Consider the following 8,522-nt stretch of genomic DNA (forward strand, 5'->3'; position numbering starts at 1 on the left):
TGCTACAGATTTTTTTTTTTTTTTTTGCAATTGCTAGTGGCAAAGGGCAGAAATGGAATTTTTTTTTTAACAAAGGAACATACTACCAATAAAACCACTCACCTAAACGGAATCCTGAAACCTTTTGTTACTTTATTTGTATTGCAGTGCCTGGAGACCCCAACAGTGAGAACACAGCTGCATCTGAGGCTGGATTAGATGGTAATTAAATTCACAAGGAGGAGTCTTGCTTGATCAAAATGAGATCCGTATAAGCATAAAAGAGCGTACCACAAAGTTAGATCCATTTAAGAGCTTAATCTATTATTTTCATGCAGATTCTTCTGGGTTTTAGGAGCAACTTGGTAACTGCATTATAAAAATGTTGCTCTCCCTCTTTCCGAACTTGGGATCTCACATTGGGCAGGGGTATTCTGTTAGCACCCTCAAATGATAATGCAGGTGCTGGTTTCCATGCCAACAAGCCATTTCCAGAAAGTGGGTAGGGGGCTTGGGGCTTGTTGCTGCTTTTTAGTCAATCAAACCCTAGGAACAGAATTTATTTTGTTTGTTTGTTTGGGGTTTTTTATTAGAAATATTTCTGCCACATAACACTTTCTAGGTAATGGAACCGTTTCTGTCAAAACTGGAAATGCTAATTACATGTGGCAAATATAGATTGCACGGGCAGTTAAATTTGTTTTGCAATCATAAGATTTACATTGACTTACACATATTTAAATACTGAGATTTAATTTTGAGGGAAATGTAATAAAGCAATCCATTAATTTCTTTTTCAGATTAGCAGATAGATTGCTTTATTATTTTTTCCCCAGGATTTTTGGTTTTAAGAGTTAATAAAATGTTTCTGGTTTTTTTACTGGATATAAAATTAGTGATGTATAACTGAAACAACATTAAGGAAACTGTCTGGAGGGATAGCATTGAAGCTATTAAAGTCGGGTTATATGTTAAGAAAACTTGCACACAGTAGCTGTAGTTCTAAAACATCGCAAAATCGTGATGCTTCTGGCTAAAGAAAGAAAGGATTTAAATTCATAAAGACTGCAAGAAAATCTATCTTTTTTAGGAAGTCCTTTTTTTATTGTGTTGTGTGAAGCAGCCCTCTTCACTGTTGTTTTGCAATGATTAAATGTGTTAGCATCTCTTAGCTTCAAGTTTTTAAAAAATTATTTCATAAGGATGTTGTGACGGTGCGTTGGAATGAAGGGAAGTAGGAATGCCAGTGGCCGTAGCTCTCAAAGTAGATTAAATTCTGCAGTAGGGTGGAAAAACAAAGATGTAATTTGTATCCCATACAGTTCCTATTGCCATAAAGTCCTGAAACCTACAGGAGATGTCTTGCAATAACTTGTTTATCTACCATCTGCTTGAATGTTTATTTAAGGGACTGTTTTCCTCAATTGCTGAGAACAAATTAATTTGCCAGTTGAAGATGTAGTTATGTAGTTAATTTTTTTCCATAGGCCCTTCCTCAGGTAGCCACGTCAGACACCTCCCAGTCCTTGCCTGCACTAGTGTCCTCTTCTGCTCACTGTAGTCTCCACTCCTGAGTCGCCGTGAAAAGCCTGAGAAACGCCATCATTCTTCTGTTAACATAAACAACAATGCAAAAAATCATAGTTAACTTCTCAGTACTTGTAATACCTGAAAATTTCATCTCCGCCCCTCCGGCACTCAGCTGGCACTCTTGGTAACCTGCAGGTACCTTCCCCGCTTGCTCGCCCCCTTGCCGTTTGGCTGCCGGCCTTCCCTGGGTCCTGGGCACAGCCGCCTAACCACCGTTCGGGTTTTGGAAACGGTGCTGCCACGTGAGACAGCGCCGTGAGAAAGAGGAGAGGTAAAATCACAGGCTGAAGTAGGATTGTTGACAGAGCAATTTATTGGTAGCTCAAGGATTCAGGAGTAAAGCATGAACATGAAAAGGTAGGAAATTGGGAAGAAATGAAGGGTGTCGAGCCCGCAGCTGGCAATCAGTCAGGTCATCAGTGTCGACAACATCGGTGGATTTGGTGCGTGAGTGCAGCTCAGCAGTCCCCAAGGTCTGCGGCTCTGTTCTCACGCCCGGCTCCGCCATCCCCACCACCCCTCCCCGACTGAAGCCTGCCCTCTCAGCAGCAGCAGCTCTTCAGGCATCTTACCAGGGTGTCGGCATGCTGATGCTTAGCCGAGTAGCTCAGTAAGCCCTGCTGATCGTGTGTGTGTGAGAGAAACAATAAATACTTGCTTTGTACTTGTATGTATCTTGCTTGCGGAGCCTCTGTGCATGGCTACGGATGGCCAAATACGACGACTCAAGCAGTAAAAGATGTCTGTGTTTGTATGGCAAATACAGTCTCTAGGTAGATGCAGGTATATTGTTATATGCTGGCTGAACCTGAGATAAGCACGCAGCAAATGTCCTTGATGCTACATATGGGTAGCAATGCTACAGGTCAAGTATTTCTGGGGGAAAAAAACCCTGACTGCTATGTACAGGTCATAAATTTACAGTGAAGGTGATCGCTTATAAAGTTAAAGTTTTGTTTGTGCCCAAATGGAGACAAAAACATTCTAACTGTGAAATTTAAAGTTGTCATTAAACATACATGAGATGTGCTACTGGTACACCTAAAAGAAAATGAAAAAATTCTTAATATTTCATTTGCAATTGCATACCTATGTGCCCCTATGCTAGCAGAAAGAATGAATAGGCACACTGGTTTTGCATTTCTCATCTTTTGAAGCTTTGTGGGTAAGCTTCAACTCTTTTTATATTAAAAAGGGGGACAAAAAAGGCAATACTCCTTCATATGTAGTATTTGTCTTATGGAAGAGCATGAGGGGAGATCAGGTCAGGCAACATGCTACCCTTTAATTAAGTGCAGCTGATCATGAGGTGAAAAAGGGCCTACCTACATACTAAAGAAAATGTTCAGAATACATTATTTTGGGGAAGATATTACAGAGCACTGATGAAAAACGTGCATGATTCTTCATAATCACCTAATACCTAACAAGGGAAGGCTTATGCAGTTCTGTGTGCCTCTGTCCTGTGTGCCTCTCTCACGCTACCCCAGTAACTCAGGAATCTGCTAATTTTACCCAAACTTGATAGAAATTCGATAGCTAGAAAATCTCAAAATCTTTAGAAGATGATGTGGCTCAAGGAGAATTTATGAAGCCTTCTACAGGTGATCCGCTTACGAGGAAAGAAAGAAGTCTGCAGGACAGGGTCACACCAAAGCATCAGCAGAGGGAGAGCGGTGTGTGTCTGTGTTTGGGAATGCCCCAACCACAAGGAAAGCTTTGCCGGGTGCTTCGGAATAAAGAGTCATCATGAGGCTGTGGGCAAAAGGGCTTCGCTCCTCCACTGCTGCAACTGTGTTGACTTCTTGAGATGCTCCAATGCTGGTAACACAATCCCGTGGTGTCCCCGCAAGCTGAGATCAACACGCCGGGTTTCCGATTGATTTCTTGCTGTGGGTTGAGGTGGCAGCAGGGCAGCTCCTGCTGGGTTAGCAGGACAACCCTGTGATGTCATCTTTTCAGAACGCATTGGATCTATAGATCATCATGCCATCAGAGGGAGGCATTAAATGAACTAGTGGTGTTTCACTCGAGAGCAGCATCAGTGTCACCGTTAAACTTGTACGGGGGCACTTGACCAACTGTGTGGAATGGCAGAGAAACACCAGCTTGCCAGGATGTATGTTTAGCTGCAAGTTTTTCTTTTTAAAATTACTGACGTCGCCCACAAGAAACGAGGTTAACAAGAAGAGTGGTTAATAAATCTGATGCAAAACCACCAGGAGTCTTTGGAATGCTTCTTTTGTACGATCATAACTTCCAGCAGGTCTAAAATCTGACAAGACCCAACAGTGCCTTTTCCAATTCTTTAAAATGTAGTCTGTGTATTAGGCTAGCGTTGAAAACACACTTATTGTAGCATTTAGTTTTACTCACAATAACAATTAATGCAAGTTCAGTTCAAACCTTATTTCCTAAGGTACTACATTGACTCTAGATCAAGATGCCTCTGAGTAAAATCCTCAGCAGTAATAAAAGGCCTGCCAAGATGGGTCCTGGAGCAACTTGTATGTGAACGTCTATTACAACTTCAGGATCTTCATCATCATCTTCATCCTTATTTCAAAAGTAGATTGCAATGCTGAGAGACTAAGCAGAAATAGGTTATTGGATAGAGGTAGCCTTTGCAGTCTAAGTTGCATGGTGCATCTATGCGGCTATATTCATAAAATTGATGAGATAGATACATTCATATATATCGAAAATGAGAATTTGGCTAAGAATTTTTTCTGCCTCTTACTTGAAAGCGTCTGAGTGTTTATTGTGCTTTTCTGTGTATTTTGAATGCATGCGAGTCAGTGTGTTGGTTCTGTGGTCGCTTAAGCACATAGCAGCCTTCATTGAGTTCTGGTAAGGATACACAATACCTCTGTATATAGCATGTACATATAAAGTATATATAACAGTGTATGTTACGAAGCATGAATCATTGTATCCCATAAGTGAAGAAACATGGCTAAAGATTGAATTTATTAACCAAGGGTAGCCTAACTTCTTTTTTTTAATAACACCAGTTTGGTACAGGTTCCTGAGCAGAACAGTTCCAGTAATTCCTCTTTTTGCTGATACAGCAGAAAAAAAAGCACTCTGTGAAGCCAAATGCCAGCTTTAAATGATAAGACTTCTTTAATCCACGTAAAGAAAGGTGAAATTATCGAAAAATAGTTTCACATTTTTCACCTTTTCAATGATTTTTGCTAATCTGCTGAAGCTAAAAAATACTGTGAGAAGTCAGTTTTAAGGGGGTTGGGGGAGGAGAGGTAGCAGTTGGTGGCTTCCAGTAGATACATTAATTAGAATTCAAAATCCAAGGCAGCCAGACTTCAAAATGAAAAGATCATCGACTGCAAATTATTCTGTTTAGAGCTGTGCATTGAAATAAACAATAAGGGACTTCTTTCCCAAGATGGTTTTAAAAAGTGATCCTGAATAGATGTTTATGTAGGCTGCACTTTGGAAAAATAGTTGTGCTGCTGGCTAACTAGAGGTTTGTTTGAAGTGCCATCGCTTTAAGTTCATTGTGTGGTTAATCTTGAATGAGGCTTTTGTATAGGTGACTTTATTTAAGGATAGATGGTCTTTCAATGTGGAGATAGGTGAAGGAATAATACAGTGTGAATTTGCAATTAACTTTGGGACATGCAATATTTCTCCTCTCTCAGCATGCTATAGGCTTCAAAGAGTTTGACAAGCAACAGCATCCTCCATAATGCTGATGCAGCTGCCATTCAGAACAAGCTGGGCCATATTCTTTGTCCAAAAGCTCCATCACCCAAACATAAGACAATTTGTAACAATCTTTTGATAATTAACTGCTGCCAGCAATGTGCAGCAAAAGGCAACGTGCAGGGCTGTGCCCACTGGCACCTGTGAGTACTGCAGCTGCAGATGCTGGGTTAGTGGGAGGGGAGCGGATGACTGTGGGAAGCCCGGCTCCCATGAACTCGCTAAACAGCCTCTCCTCTCACTGCTGCTGGAATCACACTACTGGGTAAACGAGCCGTTGCTCTGACACAGCAGGGCATTTCTTACCTACTTCTCTTTCCAGGCAGATTAGTTGGAGCACACCAACAGCCAAGTAATAGCCCTGTTTGCTGTTGCTGCTGCTATTTCTCTTTCTTCTCTCCCCCCCTGCCCAAAAAAGAAATTGTAGAAATTCCTTCTCCCTTCAAAAACATGCTTTAAAAAAATCATCCTTTTGTAGAATCATAGCTATTGGGGAAAAGAAAAAAAAGAAAAAAAGCTTTAAAAAGTGCTGAATCCAGTTGTGGGAAAGATGCACTCACCTACACCACTAACCAGCAGGCAGGTCAGACTGGTCTCCATTAGCCTGAAATCATCCTGTATATTTTTTCCCCAGCAGCAAATGAGCACTTATTTTTATTACTGTATGTACTTATGAAGTATTCCCTTACAACAGTTCCATCCAAACTGCTCCGTTCTCAAAAATTGTGTTTTCTCTGCATAATCAACTCTTGAGAAGGAAAGGAGATGCATTTTTGAAGGCACTGTGGTGCTATATATTGACAGGCAAAGGAAAGGGAAGGAAAAGGCAAGGCCTTTTTTTTCTTTTGCTTAGCTTTTTAAAAAAAGATATTAATAAGATTTCTCACTACAGTAACTAACAGGTGATCATAACCCCAGAGGAGGCAGTCAGCGTACATCCCCAAGAGGCATAGGCTGGCCTTCAGCGAGCGCCTGTCAACATCAGCTACCTTTGTAGTTGGCTCTACTAACACTTTACCCTGAGATAGATAAGTAAGTGAGACGAGGAGGAGTGGGAGGAAGTCTGGTCTTTTCCAGCCCCCACCCCTCCCAAATTAAGCTGTAACTCTGCCTTGCTTGAGATAGCTCCATCTGGACCCCAAGAGTTGGGTTTGCACGGGACTGGCTCCCTCCAGCCTCTCCGCCCAGCAGAGAGGGGCTGACGGTGGCGGTGGCGTTGTGCTGTCTCACAGCGCCTGCCGCCTGTCCTTGGGCTTGCCAGGGAGAGGGCTGGGGGCGAAGAAGAACAGCCCGTACCGAGGGCATGTTTTTCTGCTGGGTGAGAGTGACCCGATAATGCTCAGAGCCCGGGCGCTGCAGTGCACCACAGCAGAGCTGACTGAAGCGCTTTGGCTCGGCCGCAGAGACACTACACAAACCTGCCCTGTTGCTCGTGAACAATTGCACATGTTTTCTTTCAATGTGACAAATGGCCAAGGTCGTTGGCTTGCACTTCTTTTTGTGCTTGTTAAAATAACACGGCACTTAAAGACGAATTTGAGTTTTGGTGTATGAGTCAAAGACATTGATCCAATGGGAAAAGCAGACCAGCTATTGCTGCCAGTAATGTGGTGTCCTTCAGTGCCAGAAAAATAAAACCAGTAGCCAGATGCTTTCATCCATTTCCTTATTTCTGCTCCATCCTATTCAATCACAACAAACCTGTTAATTAACTGCATTGATCAAAATTAAGTGCCTAAAGTTTAGATTCAACATTTTAGTGTTCGGTGCTGCATCATGGTTAATGTAATCTCTTTGCTAGCTCTAGTTTTGTACTCATTTTCTTACACTGCACATCATTTGGCAGATGAGGTTTTCCACACAGGAAAAATCAGATGACAAAAATATTCTTCTAAAAGCAGATAATTTATACTCAGTAATAGTTAGTGTTTATGTGTAAATAAAACACCTATATATCTGCGAATCTCAATCACAAGTATATTCGTTGTTTTATCTGGCCAAGGCGCTTTAAAACAGTTCCAGTAGTGACAGTGGGGCGACTGGTTCAGCATCATCTTCCACAAGACGTGAGCAGGCCCTGCTAAGGAAGTCACTGTGGGGATGTGTTATTTCACATTGAAGGTCAGCTCAAGGCTTTGCCAATTTAGCTTTGATATTCTTCATGTTGTTATCAGAGAGGCAGATCCTAGCCACTGCATAGCTAAATGTGAAATGCAGCTTTTTGCCCTGGTAAAAGCACACAGCTTAATCATCATTTATATTATTTATCTTAACCTTCAACTTCGGTGCATCAATTCTTCAGCACACAGTGCTGTTTTCTATAGGGCTTTGTGAACATTTAAGTTTCATTTGCTGATCACAGACCTTTTTTAAGGTGTGACTGGGGCAAGACTAATCTTTTCTAAAAACTTCTTTGTAGCTGCATATTATCTCTTGAAAAAAAATACACATTTTAATACACATCCCTGCTTATAAGCAGGGAAAATAGCATTGCCTAGCATTACAGTTTTCAGACTCATCTGATCGTAACATGCTACCTCAGTTCCTAGTTTGGCCGCTAAACATCACCCTGTTGGTGTACGCTCCTCAACACGAGGTGTCTGCTTCGGAGGCTGTCCTTTCTTACCACCAAATGCCGGTGGCCGTAGCTCTGATGAGCTCCTGTGCATTTGTGCATTGGCATGAGGACACGGAACCGTCCCTGGCACCAAGCCTTTGCTGCAAGGAAACCTTCTCCTGCGCCTGTGAGTCTGCGCCCAAAGCTGACCAACCTACGCGCCTCCGAGAAACCCCTTGTGCTGCCACCCCCACCTGTGAGGTTACCACTTTGAGTGTGGCTGGCAGGGCTGTCCATGCCAGGCTGAGTCCTGCCTCAACCCAAGCAAGGTGTGCTTTGAGGTTTAAGTGGCTATGCAGGTCAGCTCCACCTCCTGCCGGCTCAGCGCTGGGTCTGGTGAGGCGAAGGGACCTTCTGCACGCAGGCCGTTGGCCACCAACGGGGCGGGTGAGGGACATCTGTTCCCATCCCATTCCTAGCTGTCCCACAACAGAAACAACAACAACCATAATTCATGGTGTTAAAGAAAGTCAAAATTAACCGGGCTAATGTTGAAAGAAAGTGAGTCAGAGACCAGCTGAGGTGAGCAGTTGCCCTGCGAAGCTGAGGAGGCTGCAAGGAGCCTCCTGACGGTGCTGGAGATGGGCTGGGACCAACAGCTGCTTCTTGC

Source organism: Gymnogyps californianus, chromosome 1 (assembly GCF_018139145.2).
Source record: "Gymnogyps californianus isolate 813 chromosome 1, ASM1813914v2, whole genome shotgun sequence".
Lineage (NCBI taxonomy): Eukaryota > Metazoa > Chordata > Aves > Accipitriformes > Cathartidae > Gymnogyps > Gymnogyps californianus.